Source organism: Dermacentor silvarum, chromosome 3 (assembly GCF_013339745.2).
Source record: "Dermacentor silvarum isolate Dsil-2018 chromosome 3, BIME_Dsil_1.4, whole genome shotgun sequence".
In the NCBI taxonomy this organism is placed as follows: Eukaryota; Metazoa; Arthropoda; class Arachnida; order Ixodida; family Ixodidae; genus Dermacentor; species Dermacentor silvarum.
In genome coordinates, this window is record NC_051156.1 from 76566162 (window position 1) to 76573587 (window position 7426).

Genomic DNA, 7426 nt, shown 5'->3' on the forward strand with positions numbered 1-7426 from the left:
CGAGAGGAAATATTCCCGACAAGGCGGGGCTCCGAGAAGTATAGTCAAGCGCTTACCTATTTGCGCAGCTAAGCAATCGTGTGGCTCACAGCAGGCCCTACAACAATTGACCCGGTGTAGTTCAGCGGTTGCGGCTCCACTTTCTCAAACCTTCACAACCTTACCTTCGCGTATAACGTGCGACATTTGCGTACACTTAACAGGCACGCATGATTTCAGTTATACTTCCGAACTGAAAAAAAGAAACCACGCGGAAACTCCCCTGGGAGTTGTGTAAGTATGCAAAAGCATTGTGCCGCTTGCTAATCGCACGCAGCCCGGTGTCATTATAAATGTCATGATACTTGATTCGACCAGCATAAACCCTTATCAACCCTCATCGGTCGTTATCAACCAACACGATCCGACCGTTGTCAACTATTATCGGTCCTTATCAACCTGGATGTCCAGCGAAGCTCTTGCAAAACTACCACTACAATTGCTGAGGGGGACATGCAATGTTTTAATCATGGTTCGGATGATTGTTTTAAACTTGTTCTTTATTGAAATATGTGCTGTTATGTGTATTGTATGGGTGACCTCAATGAATGTATGCGCTGTTCGCTTCACTTCGCTGAGCGCTTGTAGCCTCTGCCTTACGTGGTTATGAGCCATTGCATTCGTCTTACGTGACGGACGGCCAAATTTCTCATTTGGTAGGCATAGAAATGCTTATGCATTTAAAACTAAAATGGCATCGTTTATTAAACGAGACGAAGCTGCTGATTTTCCCTGTAACACGGGGACTTTCTTTTCCTCTTTATTTCGTTCCGTCACGCGTTCTATAGATCATACGTTTTCCCTTTCAATTTTTTTACACTGATAATATTCAAGCCTTCGCATTGTTGGCACATTGCACTGTCAAGTAAACACAAGTAACAACTGCTCTATTTGGCGATGTCCTTTTGTGTCAAAAATTTGCGTAATAGTAAATCTTCCTAAATACCAAATGAAAAACTTTACCATGCGCCGAAACGTGAGAAAAAGGGGCACGCGCAGCCGTTCTTAGTGCTTCGATGGCACTCCATAAAGCCATTTCGCCCGCTCCTTCTTGCAGAATCTGACACCATCATCTTTCCTTATACGCCAGGGCGCAAATATGCATCACAGTTGCAAATTCGTGTCCATTTTTAGCATGGTCCACAAGCTCTTTACCCATCAATTCAACGGCGGACGAATGTTTTGCCCCTGTAAAGATGTTTTGCCGCATAGTAGCCAAACAAAAGCGCCCCAGGAAAAAAATTCAGCCAGCGGAATAAAACCAAACTGGACCTATATATACAGAGAGACCTACAGTATGTGCCACTAGAGTGCAAATAGCGGATTAGTTCTTACTGTGTTGCAAATGACGTTTTAAAAATCACCACATGCATTTTAAATGGGTCTAAAAAAGTGCCCCAGGAAAAAAATCCAGCCGGCGGAAATAAACTACACTCGACATATAGCATGAGAACGTTGTCGGAATTGAGTGCCTAAAGTGCAAATCGCGAGAAATGAGCCATTGCTCAGCAATCGATTTTTAAAAAATGCTGCCCATAGAGTTACGCCGACCGCATCGCCCCAGGGTCGGCTTCACCGCAGTAGTCAATGTCCCAGATTGCTGGACTTGGTTTAGTTCGCGTTGAAACGAGACGAGAGACAGCTCAACGGTCAATTTGCCTGCTGCTGCGGGTGCGCTTTCTCAATCCGGCGTTTTCACAGCGAGTTTCCGCGGTCATGGAGCGAGATGTGTTCATGTTTACCTGTGCGCGCGTGACACCGTGCTTGTCTATTTGGTTAGCAAGTGAATGCTTACAACTTTATATGGCTCATTAAACTACTATCCTTGCTTGGTATGGCTCTCTACTAATTTGCTATCGCAATTGATGCTTCTCCATTCGGGCAAAACTCCGAGATTTCTTTATTGAAGGTCCTCATATGGTCCCTGGTAGAGTATTTATTGCCTTAGGGGGTATAAGTAAGGTGAATATATTGAAAAGTGGAGCGAGCCAACTAGGTACAAACATTTGGCAGTATGAAATCAAGTGTTATACAATACTTAGCCGTAGTAATCACAATTTTTGCTTACACGTCGTTAGCCTGCAGCAAATTAAATTGCAAATTGAGCAAATTGCGATAGCAAATTTGCTTTCGCAATTGATGCTTCTCCTTTCGGGCAAAACTCCGACATTTCTTTATTGAAGGTCCTCATATGGTCCCTTGTAGAGTATTTATTGCCTGAGGGGGTATAAGTAAGGTGAACATATTGAAAAGTGGAGCGACCCAATAGGTACAAACATTTGGCAGTATACAATCAAGTGTTATACAATACTTAGCCGTAGTAATCACAATTTTTGCTTACACGTCGTTAGGCTGCAGCAAATCAAGAACTATGGAAATGCACATGCAATTCTTACAATTACGTGTCGCACATGAAAAAAATTATCAATGAGAACGTACTCCTTTGTATGCAGATATCACTTAAACAATACATGGAGATTCCGTAAAGAGACTGGCTACTTAATTTCTAAATGTCCCAGGATCAACAAGGTATTGAAGATGGCAAAATAATAATAAGAAAAAGATTTTTTTACCTATTTACTCAATTATTGCGGTAATGTGACTAATGCAAACCAACAACACACTTGGTTTTAAATAATTCATAAATAATTAACAAATATATAAGTTTCTTTTACATGAGTTGGATAATAAAAAGTAATTGACTACTTCAATTCCATTCAGATCCTTATATTGCGGCGACAACCCGTGTAGCTGGAACACCTCAGGATAAAGCAAACCCTTATTTTAAACGAATGCTTTGATTGAACTACAAAACTACAAAAAATCACAAAGAACCCAAAGTTCGACGCACACGAGCGGCGCATAAACAGAACAACGGAGAACAGCAGGATGGAGCGACGGGAAACCCTATGCGACGGATGCTGGCAGCGGCGCTGCTATCGCATGAGCTTAACCCTTTGGTGCCCACTGTTGCCCAGGAGCAACAGCCTAAAAACCATTTTTTTTCTTGAACGCATCCTGCTGAACGATACCGCTGGCGCCATCTATGGAATGTACCAAGACTACCGAGCATCTTGAGCTTGAAGTAAATACGTAGAGATGGCAGCACCGCTCCTTTGTTGTTGTTTTTCTTGACTGTTCTGAGAGGTGCCCGCGCAAGGATCGCACACGCGAGTAAATTTGTTCAGCTACGGCGGTATAGGACGCTACTATGACAACTGCCAGACTTAGAATAGCTCATAAGGCCTTGTACGACATTTATGAGGAGGCTAAACGGTGTGGCCGCAATTTGTACAACAAACTTTTACTCGCCAAAAGTGGTGTTGCCCAGGAGCAACAACGGGCATATGCGGAGGCGTGATCACATGTAGGGAGATATCGTTAGTGGCAGTTTTTTACTGTGCTGAAGGTAAAGCAAAGCTATAGCTAGAGTGTTCATTCTACCGAATAGAACAAGGGTTTGTCACAAGGTCATATTTTTGTGTTTCATATATACATGGCGACGTCAAAAGAAAAAAAAAGTGGCTGACTGATGAAGAAATTCAGGAGCTTATCTTTCTTCCGGACGGTAAATTGTCCGACGCTGACTTCGACAGCTACCGGATGACCCCGGCTATGATCCGAGAGATGCTCAAAAATTGATTGATACGTTTCCACTAGAAATAGTGACCAATCTTCGCGATAAAGAGCCATGCATAGAGGATGACTATAATGTCAAGCGCTAATGTTGAAGCTTTGCCGGTTATTTCTCGTGGCGTCTCGGTGGCTCAGCGCAAGAAAAAGAAAGAAAACGTTTGTAGAACAAGGAGGAAAGAAGACCTTTCGGTTGATGACACTGATTGGAATGAATAATCGCATAGGAAATAATAATAATAATATAATAATAATTCACATAAATATTAATAATAAAATAATAGCGAAATAATAGTGGAATAATAAATAGTGACATATGCCTCCTTCCAAGCCGCAACTGCTTCAGGGCATTCCATGTGAAGTAGGACCACAGATGCCCAACGTTGCTCAGGAGCAACACCTCATTATGCAGCCATGAATAAACATAATTTTTTTCTGACAGCATAATTCGCATATTTTGTCGGTCCTTTATGCATGCTAAAGTTCCTGCGATGCTCCTTATTGAAATAAAGTTTTGGGCATCAAAGGGTTAAAGCCCCTGATGGACTGGCATCTAAGTGCCGGACCTTTGTACATTTCCCGACTCACGGCAATGCATGGCGCGTGCCGCCTCTGAACACACTACGCTCTTCTAGTACACTGTACGTTGACAGAAGTAACGTGATCACGTCGCAGTCACGTGATCCAGCTGTCGAGGTGGGAGCTTTTGGTTTTCGACAGCAAGCATCATGGAGCCGCCGCGCTGTGACTGCGCGCTGCTGCGTGACGTAAGCAGAACGTGGCGTCGGGGTGCTCGGTTTGCGCTCCCTGCAGCCTCCCAGTTTCTGTTTAACGCACCCTGATATCTGAATTTCGTCGAGCCAGCATGCCGCTAGTAACCGCATTTTTCCAGACCCAAAAGCTCATATAGCTTCTCCGAAGAGCTTGGTTTAATTGACAAACAACCACTCACCTCGACGTGCTCCTCGACGGCCACGAAGTCACCGCTCTTGTAGACACTGGAGCCAACTACACCGTCATCAGTGGATTATTACTTGCCAAGTTTAAGAAAGTCAGGACTGCATGGGACGGCCCTCACATTCATACAGCTGGAGGACACCTGATAATGCCAACGGGAATCTGCACGGCAAGAATTACCGTTCATGACAGGACCTACCCTGAGACTTTCGTTGTCCTCCAACAGTGCTCGCAAGGCGTAATTCTCGGCATGGACTTCCTCAACCAATACGGCACAATGATCGACCTGAGGTCGAAGCCGATAACGCTGTGCACAGACCAAGCAGTTCTGCCGGAGAGGACTTCCAGTCAGCGTGCCTTGAGTGTTTTGTGAGGACCAAATCACCATACCGATTCGCTCCAGCATCGACATTTCTGTCGGCACTGATGCACCCGCAGACGTAAAAGGAGTCGTCCAGGGCGACCGATGTCTACTACTCAACCATTAAATTTGCATCGCAAGAGGAATCACTCGACTGCACGGAGGAAAAACAGATGTGATGCCGACAAACTTCAGCCAGGAGTTCAATCACATCAGCAAGGGCACGACGATCAAATATATCGAGGAAATTGTGGAAACAAGCAATGCGTTTGTCTTCACGGATTCTCCTGCACATACATCGATGGCCGAAGTTCCCAAACCGGCCTTCGACATCAATGTGAGTCTCCCCATGAGTAAGCAGCGACTGCTCAAAAGTCTTCTCCGAAGGTGCAAAGACTGCTTTTCGACGTCGTCAAAAAATAATCAGATATCAGTTGCAAAGCATCGCATAGTAACCGAAGAATCCGCTCGCCCACTCCGCCAGAGCCCTTACCGAGTTTCGACACGAGAACGACCGGCTATCAGGCAACAAGTCGGCGAAATGCTGCGCGACATCATACAGCCTTCGAAAAGCCCGTGGGCGTCTCCTGTGGTTTTGATGAAGAATAAGGATGGAACCCTGCGCTTCTGCGTCTATTATCGCTGCTTGAACAATATCACGAAAAAGGACGTACACCTCCTCCCACGCATAGATGACGCATGAGACCGACTCTACAATGGTAAGTACTTTTCGTCGATGGATCTCAAGGTTGGTTACTGGCAAATTGAAATCGACGAAAGGGATGGAGAGAAGACCGCGTTTATCACGCCAGACGGCCTCTTTAGGTTCAAGGTCATGATATTCGGGCTTTGATCTGCGTCTGCAGCGTTTCAGCGTGTGATGGACACAGCCTTGAGAGGAATGAGCGGCAAACTTGTCTCGTCTACTTGGATGACGTTTTAGTCATTGCCACGAATTTTGACGATCACCTGAGGCGGGTTGAGACAGTATTAGAGGCGATCAAGTCATCTGGACTCACCCTGAAGCCGTAAAGGTGCCGTTCCACTTACAAAAATCTTCTGTTCCTACGCCATGTCATCAGCAAGTCAGGAGTTCGTCCCGACCCACAGAAGAGAGCTGCTGTCACTAACTTCCCGTGGCACGTCGATTTCATAGCTTATGTGCCTATTACAGGCGCTTTGTAATAGACTTTTCAAGCATTGGGGAAGCATTAACTCATCTCACGAAAGCCGACATTCACTCTGAATGGAAATACGACAAGATGACGCATTTGAGGAGCTGAAACGACGGCTGCAATCACTGGTAGTGGTTTCATACTTCGACGAAGACGCCGAGACGGAAATCCACACCGACGCAAGTAGCGTAGGTATTGCTGTCGTGCTAGTTTAAAGGAAGGACGGAGTTGAAAGCGTTATAGCTTACGCTAGCCGGTCACTGTCAAAAGCGGAAGTGAATTTTTCTACGACGGAGAAACAGTACCTTGTGATCATTTCGGTTACATCAAAATTTCGGCCTCACATATGTGGCACACACTTCAAAGTGGTAAGCGCCGACCACGCTTTGTGTTGGCTGGCAAACATAAAGCATAATTCCGGTCGCCTAGCACGATGGAGTCTCCGACTCCAGGATTTCGATATCACCGTAGTCTATAAGACCAGACGGAAGCATTCTGAGACCGACTGCCTGTCGCGTGCCCCTACTAACCCACCACTGCAGGGCGAATAAGATTACCACGCCTTCCTAGGAACAATAAGCGCAGACGAATTTGCCGAGCAGCAGCGAGCGGACCCGCATCTTAGAAACCTTGCTGAGTACCTGGAAGGCAAGACTGACTTTGTCTCGAGGGTATTTAGGCGTGGATTGCCGTTGTTTTCCTTGCCAAACGACGTCCTGATGAAGACCTTCCTCCAGCCCGCCAAAATACCGCCTCATTGTGCCCGCAGCGCTCCGGCCAGACGTCCTGCACGCTCTACACGACGATCAGACTACCGAGCACCTCAGGTTTGCCCATACACTCGCAAGAATACAAGAGAAGTACAACTGGCCGCGCTTGACCCCGACTTCGCCCGTTACGTCAAGACATGCCGTGATTGCCAGCGATGTAAGACACCACCGGCAAGGCCAGCGGGATTACTACAGCGGATTGAGCCACCGTCTTGACCGCTTCAGCATATCTGGATGGATTTGTTGGGATCCTTTCCGACGTCAACATCCAGATATTAGTGAATCGTCGTCGCGGCGGACTACCTTATCCACGTCTATGAATCAAAGCTTTGACGAAAGTTAAGGCAGGCGAAGTGGCGAAATTCTTTGTCGAGAACATCCTGCTGTGAGAGGGTGCCCCAGAAGTCCTCATCACCGACACAGGAGTAGCCTTTACTGCAGAGCTCACAAAAGCCATTCTGCAATACAGACAGACAGACCTCAGGAGGACA